We start from the raw sequence: 20629 nt of genomic DNA on the forward strand, positions 1-20629 counted from the left end.
ATCAGGACAGGGCTTTGTTCAATTTCCTGCAGAGCCCAGGTAATTCAATCAGAGAAGTGTCAGATCCCTTTTGGTGGGAGCAGCAAAAAGGCAGTTAGGCCTGGGAACACAGCAGTTGTGCAAGTCTCATCTCCTGTCGGGGGTAGCTGGTGGGCAGAATTCAGTTCCTTAAGCCAGGTTTCAGATAAAATGTCACTTTTGTTCCCCAGTTTAAGTCAAGACAATTTTTTACATATGCAGCTAGGATGCTGATTCTAAATTTAAACTATGACATTTAAACAATTGCAACCTATGTGACACTCAAAGTAGGTCACTCATTTCTTTTAAACATTTAGATTTTTTTTAGTGTCTTTCAGTCCAAATTTACTTAAACTGCTGAAATCCACAGCTCAGCCAGTCTTGTTATAAACCTTCAAGTCACTTCAGAATATAACTTTACATTGGATCTACCTCTCAGTAAGTCTTTCTTTGGCCTGCCTTCATTTATTTAGTTTTACACAAAGTCTGGTGTTGTTTTAAAACGCCGGCTTTCTGATAGTGGTGAGTACTGGTACTGCACCCATTTTTGGGATTTAAGAAAATGAATTCCCCACAATTCTAGGTTGCTTTTGGCAATCAGCATTGCCATTCCCAATGGTTTCAGACTACTGTGTGGGTAGCCCAATGGTGGTTTTAGGCAGTGCCCTTCTGTGCCCATAACATCGGCAAAAATGAGTGGCAGCCTATTCTTCATGCATTTCCCTGTGCATTTTCTGGGAAGCTCTGGCCATCAAGATGTTTTCAATGCCAGCACTGTACAGTTTTTAGGTAGGGCTTGGATGCGTGGATAAAAACATCCCACAAGCCCCCCTCTTGCGATGGCCATTCTGTTTCACTGATGGGACTCGCAAGACCTGGGATGTTTCCTCATCTTCTTCCAATAGATGGCACAGTTCAGCATCTTTTCCTCCATCCGGTACCGATCGATCGGTTCTCCTCGCCGGTCCTGATGGGAATATTGGGCGGTACCCCGGGCCCCTTTCGTCTCTGCTCCCGGTCTCCGGATCATCCTCCTTGGCCCGTCTCCAGGTTTTCTTTCTCCTAGGACGACAAAGGAAGAGCGGCAATACCTATTCATAGACATTTCTCCCCCACCATTGATATAGTGGGGTGGCATAAAAATTTATAGTTAAAACATATGGACATGCACATTTCTTTTTGCATTCAAAATGAAAACACCCACATTGAGAAACTCAGAATTTGATAGGCGATATGTAGGATATTTTAAGTTAGAACTGAATTAATCTGAGACAGTACCCTCTAGGATTCCAGAGGATTCCTCCAGTTGTTGCAGAGTGTGCCTGGGATGGCAACACTTCAACTGGTTAATGTGGACCCACTTGTCTTCCCCCTCTGCCAAACCGCCTTTGGGGATGCGGATCTTGTAGGCCACAGGGGAGATTTTGTCTATAATCTCAAAGGGTCCCTTCCATGTAGGCAAAAAATTTCGCTGTTTGGCCTGGTTCCTTTGGAAATTGTATAGATAGACCCGGTCCCCCACCTGATATTCCTTCCTGGAAGTTTTCAGGTCATAGTGGGTCTTCATGCTATCAGCTGATCTTTCTAGATTCCGCTGAGCATAAGCAAAAGCATGTTGAAGGTGTTTCCTTAAATTCTCCACATACTCATGAGTTGTGGAGGCATTTATCAGTGTCTGCTCTTGGGTCCTGTAGAGCAAATGCTGAGGAAGCACCATCTTGCGCCCAGTCATCAACTCAAATGGTGACATTTTGGTTGCAGATGAAGGGGTAGATCTGATGGCCATTAGGACCAGAGGTAATCGGATATCCCAACTTGGCCCAGAATCTGCCACAAACTTCTTTAATATGCTCACAATGGTTCGGTTATATCTCTCTACTGCCCCAGAAGAAGCTGGCCGGTAAGCAATATGCAACTTCCTTTTGACCCCAGTATCTCCCACATCTTTGTCATTACTTCACTGGTGAAGTGGCTACCCCTGTCTGACTCAATCCTTTGAGGTAGACCAAAACGGGAAAAGATGTGGTTGATCATCAGGGCAGCTGCAGTTTCTGCCTTGCAATTTGGGGCTGGGAGACATTTCACCCACTTGGTAAACAAGCATGTCACAGTCAACATGTACTTATTCCCCCTAGCAGAGCGAATCACGGGGCCTTCAAAGTCGATTTGTAAATCTGACCATGGCAGTGTCATCCCCCGCTTTTGGAGAGGCGCACGGTGCGTGAGGGATGATGGCTGAAATTGTGCACACACAAGACACCCCTTCAAGTATTGGTCGAGGTCCTGCCCCATGTGTGGCCAGTATGCAACCTCTCTTAAGATTTCCAATGTTGTGTGAAACCCCCTATGACCGGCGGTGGCCGCATCATGGGCGTGACTTAACATCAGGCTTCGGAATGAGGTAGGAACCACCCACTGATCGTGGCCAGCTTTGGATTTCCTTACCAGCAAACCGTCTTGGATCCGGAACATTTTTGGACATTTCATCAACACTCTTAGGTCCTCTTTCCCAATATAATCGTTATCCGTCAGGGGAAAGTTCTCAGGGTCCTCAAGGTGTTGGTAAAACTTACCAATAATTGCATCCCCCTTCTGAGCGGTAATCAAATCAGCATCAGGGGTCTCCTTACTTCATTGTGCAATTGAAAGGTCGTTGTGAGCATTTGTCTGGGACCTAGTGATAGCAGTGACCTGGATTTCCCCCAACAGGGACTCAATCTCAATTAGATCCCCTTGGATGGCCCCGGTTTTGGCCAGCTGATCAGCTAAGTCATTTCCAGTTTTGTCCGGTCCCTCTACTTTGAAATGACCCTTGATCTTTTTCCAATAGATGGTCATCTTATTCGAGGTGACCAGATCATCAATGTTTTGGATCAACTTCCCATGTTTCAAGGGTTTGTTGTTAGCACATAACATGCTTCTGGTTTTCCAATTAACCAGGTGCTCCACGAACCCGTTCCGTACATAATCCGAATCTGTGATTATGACCAGTTCGTGGAGTTGATGCTGGACAGCAGTGAGGATGGCCTGATGCACAGCCATCAATTCTGCCACCTGACTACTTCGGGGACCAATTTTGTATCCAGCGGAGGGTTCTGGAAACTCCTTCACCCATGCATTCCCTACGCCGGCCAACAGTTCTTTCTCCCCGTTGTTGTCAACATGGTAAGAGCATCCATCCACATAGACAGTGGGCATTCCCTCGCACTTGTCCTCTTCAAAGACTTTGTGGGGGGAATTAAGGTATGCCTCCATGTTGTCCTTGATTTTTAGACTTTCGTCCTCGAGACAGTTTTCTCTGGCAAAATCATGCAAGTCAGCCAGACCTTGCGCGAGGGGACTCTTCTTGTTTTGGCCATATCTGACCTCCACAGGAAAGCCTTGCATGGACAGAATCCAGGAAGTAATTCGGGAATTACTCACATTTCCGGCCCGGATTCTGTCACTTTGGAGATATTGCAGAGGCTGGTGTGGAGTATCCACTATGATGTGTTCCCCCTGGATAAACAGGCGGTAATTCTTCAATGCCCACACCGTTGCCAGGAGTGTCTTCTCACAATCGTTGAATTTTTCCTCCACAGAGGATAAAGTTTTGCTCGCATAGGAGATTACTTTATTGACCTTGTCATGCCTTTGGTATAATACTGCTGTCAAGCACGTATTAGTGAACCCCGTCTCCAGGAAGAACTCCTTGTTTCTGACAGGGTAAGCTAGGCAAGGCGCTTGTGAGAGGCTTCTTTTGAGTTGTTTTACTGCCTCGGCTTGTTCTGGACCCCATTCCCACTTGACCCCCCCTTCAGGAGATGAATCAGGGGTCTGGTGATCTCTGCGTAGCCCTCAATGAACTTTCTGCTGTAATTAGTCAGTCCAAGGAGGCTCCTTAGTTCCCGCAGAGTTGTGGGGTCTTTCAGTTTCTGAAGTGCTGCCACTTTCTTTTCCTGGGGACAGAGGCCCTGAGCAGTAATCTCATGCCCCAAGAAATTAACACGGGTTCTACACCACTGTGCTTTCTGAAAGGAAAGTTTTGCTCCGGCGGCCCTCAACTGGATCAGAACATAACGGATCTCCGCTATGTGTTCCTCCACAGTTGAGCTTTTGATGAGGACATCATCTACATAAGCCAGGTTACCCCTCGCACCCAGGTCGGGCATGGCCTTGTGTAGGAAAATGTTGAATTCATTGCCAGAGTTGAGGTATCCGAAGGGAGTCCGGGTCCATGTGTATTGCTGGCCCCCAAAGGTAAAAGCCAGCTTGTATTGGTCCTCCCTACTGACAGGCACAGTCCAGTATCCATTGGTCAGGTCTATTGCAGTGAATACCTGTGACCCCTGAATCTGGGCCAGCCCTTGGTCAATGTAGGGCAGAGGCCATCGGGAAGTATGGACCCGTTTGTTGAGCTCCCTGAGGTCGGCGCAGAGTCTCCACTGGCCGTTTGGCTTCAATATTCCCAGCACTGGATTATTGAAAGTGCTGTGGACTGGACGGATTATTCCCCGGGACTCAAGGTTCTTAATTATTTCAGTAAGGGACTCCATGGATGCGAGAGGCAAACGATATTGCTTCACAAACACTGGAGTCATGCCAGGGTCCGTGGGCATTGTTGTTGTGGGGATGTCAGTGCGACCACAGTCATATGAGTATACCGCAAAGAGATCTTGGAAATCCAAGAAAACTTGTTTCAACTTTTGCTTTTGTTCCAGAGTCACACAGGCATCAGCTAGGTTGACTCTCTCTTCCACCATCTGCCTGAAGCCTGGAAAGACTTCTGGTTTGGCTATTTCAGCGGCCTCCTCCAGCTGGGTGGAGAAGTCCCAGGTCAGAGTGCTGATTTGGACTGGAGGCTTCAGGTGGGAAAGGCAGCCCTCATGGACCTGGAAAATCACCTCATCCCTTCTGAAGTCACAAGTCACATCTTCCTTACCATAAGGGCAAGAAGTGTACACCAGGAAGTTCCCACCAAGCAGGGTAAAAATCCTGTCTGGTGTTGTATTGTCATCACTGTCACTGTCAAAGCAGTCCTTGGGGATTGGCCCTAACAGTTCATTACCTAAATCTATGGAAAAATGTCGGTCATCAACCGCCATTCCAATAATGGTGCCTGCGGCTAGAGTAATACTCTTTAAGTCGCTGTTATCCATCTCTATTGGAATGGTGTCATGCTTTATGTTGACTAATGGAGTTGGGTTTACCCCCAACCCTTGCTGTTGGAGAGAAGCGTTTAGATGTATGTAAGCATCAGGGTTTTGCAAATATTGTCCTCTTTTAACTTTCACTTCCAGGGAGAATTGTCGGGTCCTTTCTGGGATGGTGACTTCCTCTTTGATCTGAATTTCAACTGCATAAGGTAGCAATTGAGCTGACCTAAATGCTTTTTCTGGATCATCAAAGCCCATGGGATTATCTGCTAATCGGGACCAAGCTTTGAAGTTTATTAGGTCCAAACTAATGGCAAAGCGATTGAGAATGTCACTGCCTAAGTAAAAGGCGGCAGGGACGTCTCGCACGACCCAACAATTGTGGACTATGCTCTTGTTGCCAATGGAGATTTTGAGCATACACCTGCTTGGCAGGAGATGTTTGGAATTAGGTGCTTCCAGGTCCATTCCCCATTTGTCTATCAGTTTGAAGGTGGGAATGGCTGGATCTTTTGGGAGTTGGCGAAACATGGCTTCGCTGATGAAGCTCTTACCATTGTTCACGCACACGCGAGCGAGAACAGAGTCCTTCCCATCATGTAACTGAACAGGGATGAACAACTGCTCTCCAATTTGCTGAATATCAGCCAGGCTCTGAGCTGATTTCACATCTTTCTGGACTATAGGAGTGGGAGTTTCTGATTGTGGATTAGTATAGAATCTCAGAGTGTTTCCTTCCAGCGTGGAGTACCACTTTAGACTGGAAGGAAGGTTGATTTTCAGAAATAGAGAGGACCCCCCATCACCAGTCTGTTGTCCTACTGCTATTACTGTCACGTCTGGAATTTGGTTGTTCTGGAAGTGAAATTCTACTTGGTCAGATTTTTGTTCAACCATGTGGCAGGTGCCGTTTAAACTAACATGGTTGACACTCTGTTTTAATTTTATTGGTCGGCTAGTCTGGGTCCAGAGGACCTTGTTTACGCAATCTATTAAGGGTGACAACCTCCTCAGGAGGTCATTCCCCAGTAAACAAGGGGTGCCCTCTGGAGTCACAACTATGACCGGGTGTTTCAACTTGTGTCGCCCAATTTTAATGTCCAAATCTGCCGTCCCCTCGACGGGAATTTCCTTCCCGTCAAAGTTCTGGAGTTGTCCAGGAAGAGAGGTGAGAGGAATTCGGTAATTCTCTCCCCTTCCTGCATTCAGTTCATCAAAGGCCCTTCTGGACAGAAGGGTAGCTTGAGATCCAGTGTCCACCAGTGCCAAAATTGTACCCTGCCCCTGTACTTGTACCGGGGCATAATATCTTCCCTCCTTCTCCTCAAGGGGGCACAGATAATGCACATTTTTGGACAACTGGTGGGCTAACTTTCTGGTTTTGGACATAGCTAGAGAAGAAATTTGGGCAGAATTCTGTGGAGAGCCTTGGGAATCTGAAAGAAAAAGTTGGCAACTGGAGATCAGAGCCATTGTGGGTTCCCCTGGTTCAGGTTCCGGGCCGCCCCCCCTTTTTGGAGGCAGTCATCAGGATGGGTTTGAACCAGGGGATTCTCTTGCTGTTGGTTCTGGGATGAGATGGTGGGCGGCGGTAGCTCAGTCTCCACATCTCCCCAGTCTGGATTGGAATCCCTAGGGACCCATTTTTCTTTGGGAGAAGTTCCCCCATCTCTGAAGGAGAAGATCCTTTTCCCAGGATCTTCTGAGGATCCCTCTCCCTCAAATTGGAAGATCTGTACCTCCTCCTCAAACTGTGTCTGTTTGGGTCTTTTGTTTCTCCTACCCCCCCCCTCTGCTCCTTAGGAGGCAGACTTTCAGGGGCAAAAGATTTTGTTTCCGGTTCCTGAGTTTCCAGGGGCTGTTTACAAGTGAGGAAGGAAGCTTCCTCCAAGGCTTTACACCCCCCTTCCCTTTGTGCCTCCTCCCTAGGAACCGGTGAGTTATCGGGGTGCTGCCCCCGTCATTGTTCTGGAGCACCAGGTCCAGAGTTGGGTGCGTTCTGCACCGGCATGCCGATCTGAGGGTTCTGCTGAGCCCTCAGTATGTGACCCAGATCCCGCGCCATGTTTTGAACCTGGCGCTCTAACTGGGAAACCCGCTCAGGCTGATACGGGGCCCTGTTTTCTCCCCTGGGCTGATCCCGGGAAGGGTAGCTATCCCTTCTTTGGTAGTACCCCTGGTTGGGAAGATTTGGATACCCCTCCACCCTTGGCCTCCCCTCTCCCGGATTCGGTTGTCTGGGCTCAGGGAATTGGGGAAAGAAGGGTGGAGGATTTTGGGGCTGGAAATTGGGTGGATACCTGGGGAAAGAGTTCTGCCCAGGATTTGGAGAATTTCTGCCCTCCTGTGGGAAGTTGGGAGGGAAGTTCCCTGGGTTAGGTGCTTGGCTGGATCCCCCCCCCTTGGGCTGGAGGAGTCCACACATAACCCAGGATGGGTCGATTTCCCTTGTAACGGGGGCTTACATAATCAGGAGAGCGAGGGACCCCATTTGTGGGGCTGCCTCCCTGGCTCCCTGTCTGTGACTGGCCCGAGGACCTTCTGGGCCTAGCATTATTAGGTGCAGGTAGGTTTTTAGGCCCCCCCCATCTCCAAATCTAAAACGGGGGTGACCTTTACCTCTGCCACCTTGGCAGCAGCAGGGGTGTTGTTGGCTTTGGGGTTTTTGGGCGCATTATTTTTATTTTCTATTGGCTTCTGCACCTCATAGATCCGGGTCGCCTGTTCAATGACCCAGTCTAAAGATCTTTTCTCGTGAAAATCCCTCACAAGCTGGGTCATTATGTATTTGGGCAAGGCATGGAAAAACGTATTAATAAATTCTCTGCTATCCGTGCGCACCCTTCTTGTGGTCTGTGCAAAAGCACGCTTTAACTCCTGCACAAACTCTTGTGGGGCCTGATCCTCCCCACATTGTAAATTGTAGGCTGCCTTGCGAGCCTCTTGAGGATTTCTATGAGTAGAAACATGTTTTAATATGGCCGCCCTATAGGTGGACCACCTGGAATGATTTTGGTCCTCCAGCCCTGCAAAGAAACTGGAGTACTCTGGGGAGAATGTCCACTTTACATACTGGATACAGCTTTGGCTGTCCTTCAAATGAAAAGTCTCCATCATTTGCTCATAGAGCTCCAAGTGTTCCCAAACAGAGTACTTGGCGTTCTTATGATAAGGCGTGATTTCACTCCTGATTGCCTTAATCTGTTTCAATGGGTCCTTAATCAAGGCCCTTTTTGCCTTATTGGCCTTTTTGGTTCGGGTAACCCTTGTCCATTCGTCCTCTGACTCAGAGGCACTGCTCCCAGAGGTTCCTGTCTGATCTTCCAGGTTTTCCTGGATTCTGCGAGCCTGGGAATGGCTATCAGAATGTGGGGACCTGGTCTCCTGTGTCCTGTACCGTTCAGAGGAGTCTTCAGATTCCTCTTTGCTGCCAGGATTTTATGGGTACCCCCCCCACTGACCTAACTGGGCAGAGGTTTTCAGGATGCCCTTAATGGGCCTACTCTCCTGGGGTTCCCCACTAAATTGCACTGTGCTTGGGTGCCCATACCCGGATGCCCGCCCTTCCATTCCTGGGTGGTACTGGCCTATGAGCCCCATGCTTCTGGCTGGATAGTAATCTGCCATCCCTGTGGCCCTGTGCTCATGTGCGCCAGGGGACATGGGGGTGGCAGAGTCCAGGGACTGAGAGAGATAAAGGCCTCTGGTACTAGGGCTCCTGGGGTTATGCTCAGGAGTTTCTCTTTCCCAGCGAACCTCATCTCTATCCGCCCCTGCTCCCTGTTGCAATGCAAGAGCCTGCGCCTTCAGTTCCTCAGTTAAGGCCTTACTAGACTCTATCAGTCTCTCCTGCATCGCTACCTGTTGTTGGAGTCTATCATTGTGCTGGCAGAGAGCCTCATTCTCTCTCTGCGTTTCCTGATTGGTCCTGGAGCACTGGGCCAGTCTTTGCTGCAGGAGGGTTACCTCCTGAGCTGTGTTCCTATTGGCCTGCTCCTGTCTTGCCAGAGCCTCCTCCACCCTCCTGGTGTGCTCTCGCAAGTCCTGGTGTTCTTTTTGGAGGTCACCCAGTCCCTGGTGGGCCAGGTGATTTTCTTCCATTTTCCTTTTTAAGTAGCAGACTTCCTGGCCTAAGGTATCCCTTTCCTGACTCTGTGCTATCTGTGCCGCCAGGTCGTCCCTTTGCCTTTGGAAGGCACCAGCTTTCTGGCGCTCCTGGTCAAACTCTGCCTGGGTATCCAGGTCTTTCAAAATCAGTTTATTGCTCTCTGCCTTCTCCCTATCTAGGTGGCTTTGCAGGGTGACTACCTGCTCAGCACATGCCCTATTGAAGTCTAACTGTTGCTCCAGCTTTTTCTGGCTCTGCAGTAGGGAGTCCAAACCTTCTTGGTACTCCTTCTGCAAGGCCAGAAATCTGGTATCCTGGTCAGCCTTTTCCTGTTGCAGGATGTCCATATCCCTCTTTATTTTAATGATGTGCTGTCTACTCTCATTTTCTGACTCCTGGCTCCCCTGCAGCCTCTGCTCAGAAGAGACCAGGTCAGATTGGACCTTCTCTAACGCCATCTGTCGCTTATTCGCCAGATCTTGGCTTTCAGTACATTTATCCTGCATGTCTCCCATATATAGGTACAGGTATGCCGCTATCCTAACCATCTTGTCTTGTTCATCCTTAGCCTTCGGGGCCAAATATAGTTCACTCAAGGCCACATGTAGGGGACCCTGATCTCCCCATATATCTGACCCTGTTTCCGTGATCTGGGGGGCGATTGCTTGCAACCAGACCGTCTGGTCCTGATGAGTCCACTCACCTCTCACAAATAACTTATGTAAGAAGTGCTCTCTGGCTATTTTCATGTCTACTAAGGTCGTCATTCTGGAATTTGAGTTCCTTCCTGACTTACAGAAGTTTGTATTTTATTTTTGCAAAACAGACCTTTTCCTTAGAGCGTTCCGTTGAGGAGTGCTTTACAGCGTAACACAGCGTGGTGATCTGACCGGATATGTGTATCTGGTCAGCTGGCACGCTGTATTAATCTGCACAAGTGAATGATCTAACCCAAACGTCGCGCTCGAGCCCCCAATTTGTAAGAGGATTCAATTCAACACTACAGCTAAGTCAATGCCTAGTCTGGGATATTGAATGGAAACCCTTATTAATATATCTTTATGTCCGGTTCATGCGTTCTGGATGACTACCCCTATATAACACCCCTCTCTTGGAATCCTCCTGACCCCGCTGAGCCAAGAAGTAGTTCTGTTTTGCAAGTTTAAAAGGTTTATTTGATAATTTAAACAATAGATATATATATCACACTTTATAATAAATTAATAATTGAATATCACACTGAATCTGAGCAGTAATCAATAATGGATAGTCTGGCACTAGCACACTTGTGAATAGGAACAGAAGAATAATGTGGTAGAGAATGCTTTATATAAGTTCAGATGGATGTAATGTTGAATGAAAATGCAATACAGAAAATACTCAATATGATTTCAACAAAACAATGTAATCACTTTTCTCGGGCAATCCCCTCCCCCCTTTATGCAATGCAAGGAAATGGAAGGAAAGCACACAGTTCTCAGAAATGCAATCAAATGTAATTCAGTTCACCCCAGCAAGCTTAGACTACAGAAGTTGGAAACACAGGCCCAAAATGCTTTTACATGTGCTGGCAATGAAGTGAAAAATATGCTAAAATGCTTTTAATTCCCTCTAGAGGTTCAGGGTGAGTGGTATCAAGTTAATATTAGTCCAGGCTCACTCTAGCAATGATTCAGGGATGGTTCTTAAGAGGCAAACAAATTTTTAGCAAGGAAACTGCTGTTTTCACACGTAGAGAAATTTGCAAATCGCGGTAAATTCGCGAGTGCGTTTTTCGCGAATGCGGCAAAAGTGTATGGAATAGGAATGTGTTTCTAGGTTCGTTGAAAAGCCAAGATTCTAAGCTTCCAGAGGAGAGTTAAACCAAGTTCCTAGCACAAACGGTTACGGAGTTATGAATGATTAAATAAAGGTCGTTTTTCGGATTTGGAATGTTAAAATTCAAAGTGACAAGTGACAGTTTTGCAAAATGACAAGGTACAACTTCTAGGAGACAGTTCTGGTTAGATTAAAATAGATTGAATTATATTATTTTAACTAAGAGATTGATTCTGCACAGTCTGCTAGGTACTCACAATATATTTTTGAAATAAATGGGCCTCGCCACGGATCTGGTCAGGTTTTAGACTGGACTCTGGTCTGGTCTCTGCACTTCACAGTGATCTGGGTCAGCTCTCTGGTTCTGCTAACAGTGTTCTGGGTCAGCTCTGCTCTCTCTGGTCTAGCCTCTCTGGATTCTGGAGATTGATGGATTTGAAGTCTGGATCTCTGGATGTTGTATGGTCCGGCAGAGCGCGTTGCAGCAAATGGAATTGAATGTCCCTATCTGTCCTGACTGTCTGCTTTTATGTGTTTTGAAAATGGGTGTGTGTGCAGCATCACTAGGCTCTACCCCTCTCCACTTGTCATTGGCCACTTCATCCTCTTCCCCTTGATTGGGGGAATGAAATGAAGTGTCATCATGATGAGGTATGTTTATGGTACAGAGAACCCACCCCTGTCAAATCACACACAATATATATTTTGACCCAAAAGACATATTTGCACAGGTACACATTTGTTTAAAATTACATGCACCCATCACATATCACAGCAGGTATACCCTGTCCAAATCTGCTCTTCCTGGGAGCTTGCATTCAGAAATGGCAACATATTTCACTTTTTGGTCAGGTTACCAATATCAGATTCTTACTCAAATTTATACACATGTGTGCAAGGCATGCAGGCATTAATTGATGAAGTATCAGACTTTTAACATGCATACATTTTAAGTAATACCCTCTTAACTGCTAGCTTGCCCCCAGATCATGCCACCGGTTCTAAAAACCTCTTAAAATGTGGGCAGAAAAATCACAAGAATTATGGTATCATTTAAATAATTATGACAAGTCCGTACTATGAGTTATCCATCTTTTTCTAAAACCATATTCTGGCTACAGGGGTGTGTCTTTTCAGGTCACATGGTACAGAAACCAGTCTTTCCACTTTCTTCAAGCTCAGCCTCTGTCTCCAGTTTCTCCCCCTCCCAGTTTCTGTCAAGAGGAAGCCATTTTTATTACCCCTACAATAAACCATCTGCCTGAATCAGGACAGGGCTTTGTTCAATTTTCTGCAGAGCCCAGGTAATTCAATCAGAGAAGTGTCAGATCCCTTTTGGTGGGAGCAGCAAAAAGGCAGCTAGGCCTGGGAACACAGCAGTTCTGCAAGTCTCATCTCCTGTCGGGGGTAGCTGGTGGGCAGAATTCAGTTCCTTAAGCCAGGTTTCAGATAAAATGTCACTTTTGTTCCCCAGTTTAAGTCAAGGCAATTTTTTACATATGCAGCTAGGATGCTGATTCTAAATTTAAACTATGACATTTAAACAATTGCAACCTATGTGACACTCAAAGTAGGTCACTCATTTCTTTTAAACATTTAGATTTTTTTTAGTGTCTTTCAGTCCAAATTTACTTAAACTGCTGAAATCCACAGCTCAGCCAGTCTTGTTATAAACCTTCAAGTCACTTCAGAATATAACTTTACATTGGATCCACCTCTCAGTAAGTCTTTCTTTGGCCTGCCTTCATTTATTTCGTTTTACACAAAGTCTGGTGTTGTTTTAAAACGCCGGCTTTCTGATAGTGGTGAGTACTGGTACTGCACCCATTTTTGGGATTTAAGAAAATGAATTCCCCACAATTCTAGGTTGCTTTTGGCTATCAGCATTGCCATTCCCAATGGTTTCAGACTACTGTGTGGGTAGCCCAATGGTGGTTTTAGGCAGTGCCCTTCTGTGCCCATAACATCGGCAAAAATGAGTGGCAGCCTATTCTTCATGCATTTCCCTGTGCATTTTCTGGGAAGCTCTGGCCATCAAGATGTTTTCAATGCCAGCACTGTACAGTTTTTAGGTAGGGCTTGGATGCGTGGATAAAAACATCCCACACAGTACACCCCAGACTGGTATGCCGACCTTGTGTCCTAAATTTCTATTTTGGAAAAGTCTCAAAATCAGATATCTCCCGAAATATCCTATACTGATAGCACAGGGCCAGACCCCACCCTGTGTAGGCTGAATGCATAGGGTTGGTCAGATTTGGCTATTGCCAGTACACCCCAGACTGGTATGTCAACCTTGGGCCAAAATATCAGCCCACCAACTGTTGTGGGGCTGAAGTCAACAATCACAAAATCGTCAATTTCTCGAAATCACCTATACTGATAGCATAGGGCCGGACCACACCCTGTGCAGGGCGAATGGGTGAGGTTGGTCAAATTTCACTATCGCCAGTACACCCCAGACTGGTATGCTGACCTTTGGCCAAAATCTCAAACCACCAACTGTTAAGGGGCTGGAGCCAACCCCAAACATATAAATACACTTTCACAAATATATATACATTTAGATTATGTCTTTGGGGGACATTCACCACAGTGTGTTAATATTTATTGTCTGTATTTTTTCTACCATTTAGAATCACACCTTACATTGGACCTTTCAGGTACATGAGTATTTTTAGAAGAAATTCCATTCAGGTTAGTCAGAATCTCGAGTAGTAACATTTAATATTAATTTGAGAATGGGTCCTAATATCCTCTATTAAAACCTATTTTGTTATTTGGATTATAGAAATGTCTGATGTTTAAGTGTTTAAGTTGGAGAAATACGAGATGACAAAATGTAAGTGGCCTCACGCAAGAAACTTCACTTTTTGACATGCAAAATGTGACATCAGGACCACAGAGTGAGAACACAGAAATAAAATATAATGAGTAACAAGGTGCACAAGCACTCCTTTCAGGAGCCACTACCTCAAGGAACCTCATGAAGAATATTTAATATTTGAAACTCAGATCTAAAACATGTAATTATTTGAAGTGGTGAAACTTCGGAACCTCGAGATATTATATTGGGATTATTTATGTATTATTTGTTTCATTTTGTAATGACCTTTGCAAAATAAGCAATTAATATTACATGTTATGAATTATCAGAAGTTTGATCATGATGATTGTTTGAGAAAAATATTACTTTAGTGCAACAAATATTTGTGAATGGAATTTAGGGACAGTAGTTCTAAGTAAAACGTCTTTATAAATGTGACGTGTTTGAAAAGTCATTTAATTTACAGTAAATAATCATTTGGATTGTTTTTAGAGCAGTTAGCTATAGCTAGAGTGCGGGAAATTCAACTCCAAGTGTTTTTGGAGTTTCACATTTTCTTTGCGTTATTTCCTTATGCAGATAGCTAGATCTCTTTTGATTTCCTGTGCTAGAAGTATATTTAACTTAATATAAACCTAACCATATTGAAGTACAATTGAGTGCACCAGATATCTTCTTAGGTTGTAAAATATTAGTGTCTGCCTCACCACAGCTCAGCCAGTGCGTCCTGCTCTATTTGGAAATATCTGTTTCCTATTGCATATAGAGCTCTGCTCAGAGACAACAGGTAGCACTTGTTTTTCAAAGTCGTTTTGCTGGTTGACCACCCAAATTCAAACGATCTAGCATCAACTATTAGTCCTGAACGTCTTTGTTGGTCAAAAAATGCCATGGTGACATCATAAGGGCACATTTCATCTCCTGAAAGGCTGTCTTCTCCAATCGCATCCATTGCCAGGGGCGGTCCCTTTTTGTCAGATGTCAGAGAGGCTTGGATAGAGTTGCCAATCCCTAGGAAACTCCTCCTGCCGATGCGCTATCTGGTGCTGTAGCCTACTGAATGCTCTGAACATGTCTTTTCTGTTGAAATTCACACTTCTCCTTGACTAGCGAAAGACACAACAATTTCAATTTCTTTAAGATAATTTCCAGACATTCTAGGTGTTCAACCTTGGAAGCAGCAAACACTAGTCTGTCATCACTAATATTGAGCAGCTCTTGGAATCCTGACTGTGCCCCTCTTACGGCGTGCTGGAAAACCATGGTGTGGGTCCATCCAGTTTTACCAGTCCAATTTCTACCTTGCTTCACAGGTTGAATGCCACTCTTCTATGCTTGTTGGCCACTTGTTAGATGGTGTCATCCATGTGGAGCCTTATGGGTTTCCCCTTAAGATGCCCCACTCTTTCGAAAAATGAACCTGTCCACCATGGAATTAACATCTACAACCACTCCTTAGGTGAAGTTTACGATGCTCAGAGCTTCTACTTCTTCACATGACAGCAAAGTATCCTCACTTATAGCGGCTACATAAAATTGTGCCTTGCTTTTCTGCCACCCATGTTGTACAGTGGCTAGAAACCACACTTTCAATGGAATTGGGTTGAATCACCAAATGTGAAAATCTGAACTTTGGTGTCCCTCAGCAGAGATGGTTTGCACAGCTTTTGATAATGCGTGAGAGCCATTTAAAAGTAGGGACTTGGATCATTATTGGCACTTTCAACCAACGTATGTAAATCAAGCTTATTCGCTGTTTACTCAGCAGATCAGGAGGGCAAGGAGTAGAGCCTTATCTGTTTACATGAACAGATCATGTGGAAATGTTACGTGAGAATCGCTGGGTAGAAAGAAATGCATCAGATTTGTTGATCTCGATCTTGCTCTGATGAGCACTGCTCAAAGAACTTTGCTTTCTGAAAGCAGAGGCAAGCACAGGAGAATCTCTGGCTTTGCCACGCCTTAATGGAAGGCAACCCAAATGAGCGCACTATGAAACAAGGGATCTCGAAACCTACTACAGACTATCAACCTCTGTACCCTTTGTAGATAGTAAATGGACTAAACTGGTAAAGAGATTCATTCACCATGTGTGCTAGTGTGCAAGATGAAATTCCCCTTGGCGAATTTTGTCACTCAGCAGTTTTTCAAACATTTTAGGGAGGCTGCGTAAGTTGTATGAGGATGATTTACCTGATATATTAATATTTAAAAAAAATGGAAATGGCACATTAGTAATGAGACGGCAGAAGATGCCACTGATGGGAGGCCAAGCAGTATAATGGACACTTTAATGCTTGATTCTATCCTAACATACAATACTTCTTTAAAATCCTTGCCTTATTAGAAATGGCAACAGCATCCCTGGAAAAGTGCTCCAGCTGCCTTGTGTTAGAGATGGCACAAGAATCACTTCAGATCCATGAGGCGGTTCCAGGAGTGGACTGGGGACCAAAAGAGGCCCTGTAAATAACGTCCAAAGTGGTTCCATATTATACATGTTCAGCAAGCCCAAACCTTTTCCTATTGGAATAGTTGGAAATAAAATAGGTTACCACACAAAAAGAGGCCTAGGGTGCAGCGGCCTACCAGGAAATCTCTTCCTATAGGCCATTCCACTTCTGGGCGCTTCAAGGGTTTTTATTTAAATATCACTGGGGCTATGGCCATCCCTGTCTCAACCTTTTCGGCATCTCTTCGTAGAGAATGAGGCTTCCTTGTTCATGTTCTGTGAGCAAGTTTGTGGAAGCTGCAGCCGGCAAGTATTTCCACCCCAAGTGCCCACATTGGGCATTGATTGGATGCGGCACCTCGTACACCAAATTATAACAGGGGGGGGGGTCGGAGATCCTGGCTGTCGAGGGAACACAGCAGCGCTTTGAACTACCCCCTCACCTCCATCATCTGCCATGATAAATCAATGTGAGTTTCAGGCCCTGACTCATGGAATTATTTGCATGTAAAACAGAGATTTGTGTGCCGGTCTGCCCGCACATCCCCATTAGTCAAACAGGGATTTCCAGGCAGAATGGCACCCAAATCCCCGTTTTACACAAAAATAATTCCACGAATCAGTGCATAAGTGTTTAAGTTGGAGCAATGCCAGATGACAAAATAGAGGTGACCTCACCACAGGGAACTTCACTTTTTGACATGCAAAATGTCACTTCAGGACCACAAAGTGAGAACACAGAAATAAAATATAACGAGTAACGAGGTGTGCAAGCACTCCTTCTTTCAGGAGCAAAAAAATACAAAATGGTATTTTCTCTCTCTGTCCTTTGTTGTTTTCAAATGATGAACGCTGTTATTGGCTTTTTATCCTTTCTTTTACTGTTAAGTGTTGAGAAATAATGATTAAAATATGTTAAACGGATTCCCTTGATCGTGGTGATAGATATATATATTCTCATGAAATCCCCATTGTGAGGGTATTTTCTGATAAGTAGCCCCCTTTGGGTGTGTTAGAGGTGGGTAGCTGGTGGTTATTAGACTCATATTTCTGATTCTTTCAGGAGCAGCCACTATCTCAAGGAACAGCACACTTCCTGGAGCGTCTTTACATGAGCACAGCACGGGACGCCTTTGCGCACGCTGCCAGTGCCATTCCCTCTGCTAGTAATGCTCAACACTGGCAGATGAGCCGCGCAGTAGATACGTGCTAGTGAACCCTCAGGAGAGCTTGATCTAGTATCACGCGGTGTTCGCGTGCGGATTCCTTTTCCTGCTTTGCAAACCCACGTTTTTTAACTTAATTTGAGGACGCTTATCCCAGTGTCTCCCTTCAAGGGAGAGTATTAACTCCCTTACAATTCTGGAATGGGGTCTAGAGACCATGCAGGGTGAACGATATGTCTTAATAAAATAGTTTCTTTGTAAGATGCTCCATTTAGCATTATTTATAACCCACATGTGTGTCCATGCATGTTTTAACTGAAAATAAATTGGCACCTCTCTCAAAAACACTTATTCCATTCTTAGAAATGGAGCATCAGATAGAACAGTTCGACCAGCTTCCTAGAAGGTGTTATTGACAGGAGTCCATGGGCCTCATTACACGGTAGGCGGTAAACCATGGCGCTATTAGCATCATGGTTCATGCCTGTAATTTACCGGTAACGCCTTGGAGGAAAGGGGAATTACCGCCCTATTCCAAGGTTGGGAAGGCATTCCTCCTTCCTCCATTGCCCTTCCCCATTCCCATTTTTGCCCCATAGGGCACAATGGCAAATTGCGGTACCGTAATTAGCTCCCTGGTCCCTTTGCGGGTTGGATTTTTAACGCCTGCAAAAAGCAGGCGTTAAATTCCCCAACCCGCAAAGGGACCTCGTAGTAAGGCGGTAAGGATTTACCAGTACCGGTAAACCCTTACCGCCTACTGTGTAATGAGGCTCCATGTGTCTGCCATATCTGCAGTTACCCAGTGAGGCACTAGCCTCTGCTTCTGCACTACACTCAGAGAACACTGGATTTGTGCAAGAATATGGCAAGGCCTTCTCTTAATGACAGTTGTTTCTTCGGCTCACCTGACTTGGTCCTTGCACCTGTTTCTTTCTTAAAGCTTTGCCCTCATAGGTCATTGGCATGCACGCATGCGCACAGTGACAATTGTAGCTAGTAAGCTAAGGCTCTCATTCTATCAATCCAGTCAACAAGGGCCACCTCATATATAAAACCCCAACAGCATCCTCCTCCTCGCCCCATCTCTTTGTACCACCACAAGTAACCCTTTTATCCATTCCTCTGTTAAGAGAATGAGCGTCATCCTTTTGTAGACACCCCGACCCTTGTTTTTTCTTCAATAGCGATAGGGGAAAACTTTCTCTTACTATCTATTTCTCAAAAGAGTCTGTACCTTGAAGACATATCTCCTGCCAGTTTTACATTTCCTGTTTGTCCTTTTGTTAGTCTGAGTCCTGACTCCTAGACATGCCAGACTTCAGACTCAGGGGTTCATTTTTTTGTTGCATAGAAAAACTGTAGAAAATAATTGCTTAATGTATATGAAAAAAACATTACTTTTATAAAGGTGGAATTGGCACAAAGGTATGGTTTTTGGACTGCAACAACCAACTTCAAGGCTTCAGCTTGTATAGAAGAAAAGGGGCGGGGGGGTGTAAAGACAAATTAGGCAGAATATTTAAAAGAGAGTCAATATGTCTGTAATAGAGCAAAGAAAAACAGTGCTGTTGCATTTTACAGCACCTAACTTCCTCACAGGGCTCTGCAGGATTTGTGCACGATACCATGGGCAAGAAGAATCGAGTGGCCCAGAAGGCGAGACGTCCCAGAGCGGCAGAAGCAGAGGTGGAAATCTGAGCCAGTTGAGAAGTCGGACCACCATCCCTGGAAGCCCCAGTGACATACCAAAGCCAAAAAGCAGGTAAAGGGTGGTACGGGAGACCCAGAGGGGCCACGGGCCACAGGCAGGAGGCGCACAGGCAATCCTTACCTGGCTTTGTACTAGGCATACCGCTGATAGACTCCCGAAGGGTTGTGAGTGTATCCAACCTCCTCCTTCTCGTACCAGTGGGGAAGAGAAGACAATTGGCCACCAGGGAAGGGTCTAGGACCCTGTCCGACATAACAGTGGGGAAGAGGAGACCATTAGCCATACAAGAAGGGGCTGAGACCCCAACAGATGTAAACCAAAGCATAGAGGAAATCTTCCTCATTATAGTGTCAGAGATAAGTCCACTAGTTACAAGGAAAGGGTCTGGAACCCCAACATGAATGAGCAAAACTCTTGAGGCACTTTTCCTCGTCACAGTGGCCAAGAGGAGACCACTGGAGCACAGGGAAGCCTCTGGGATCCTAACACGATTTGCGACATTGTTGAAAACAAGTCGTAGTGGCAAAGCTTGTATCAAGCTGGAAGCAGCGAGTAAGAACTGTATCAAGCAATACCAGGAAAAGGGAGTAATTCTCCTGCTACCAAATCAGATGTTTTGATAGAAACACCAGGGGAAGGGCGTCATTCCCCCTGGCCTTATGTTGAACTATGCCAAAGCATGCCAAGAGGAGGGAGACATTCTCTTGGTCCTGAACTGAGAGTTGAGGGCAGAAGCCAGGGGAAGGGAGTCATTCCCTCTGGCTTTTGTTGTGAATTACACCAAGCCATACAAGGGGAAGGGAGCCATGCTCTTGGAAGGAACATTGTGTAAAGATTGACTGAAACCTGCAAGCAAGCGGAAGGGAGTCATTCCCCCCTGGCTTTTGTTGTGAATTATACCAAGCCATACAAGGGGAAGCGAGTAATATCCCCTAATTTTATTGAAAATTGTACAGAGCCACATCAGGAGAAGGGAGCCATGCTCTTGGAAGCAACATTGTGTAAAGATTGACTGAAACACGGAAGCCAGGGAAAGTGAGTCATTCCCCCGGGTATTTTTATTTTGAGAGAACGTTTGTTGAACCCCATCCAAAAAAGTAGGAGAAGGGAGACATTCTCCTTAAAGAAGGAACTTTCTGTTAGTTTCACTTTTAGCTGCAGTGTGAGGGACAGTAGTAGGTTGTGAAACAGAATTTACTTTGAAGGGTGTTCTGACAGACCCTTTTAGTATTCGTTTTGTGGCAGGGAAACCACTCTTTGAAGTTAGAGATAGTAAGGATATGTTTCACCTAATGAAATAAAAGTCTATAACCAAAAGAACTCTAATGTAAAGCAGCAGCGCAGATGACATTTTGTTTGGTTTTGTGTAGTGCTTAAACCATGTGTGGTCC

The 20629-nt window shown here is 45.5% G+C and overlaps 1 protein-coding gene across 1 annotated transcript in view; it reads right to left on the bottom strand.

The window, feature by feature from the left end:
- The window catches only part of ABCC8 (ATP binding cassette subfamily C member 8), a 1583626-nt gene that overhangs the window by 446635 nt on the left and 1116362 nt on the right, over window positions 1-20629 (bottom strand). The window lies entirely within an intron of this gene.

Source organism: Ambystoma mexicanum, chromosome 11 (genome assembly GCF_040938575.1).
Source record: "Ambystoma mexicanum isolate Mex_15411 chromosome 11, UKY_AmexF1_1, whole genome shotgun sequence".
In the NCBI taxonomy this organism is placed as follows: Eukaryota; Metazoa; Chordata; class Amphibia; order Caudata; family Ambystomatidae; genus Ambystoma; species Ambystoma mexicanum.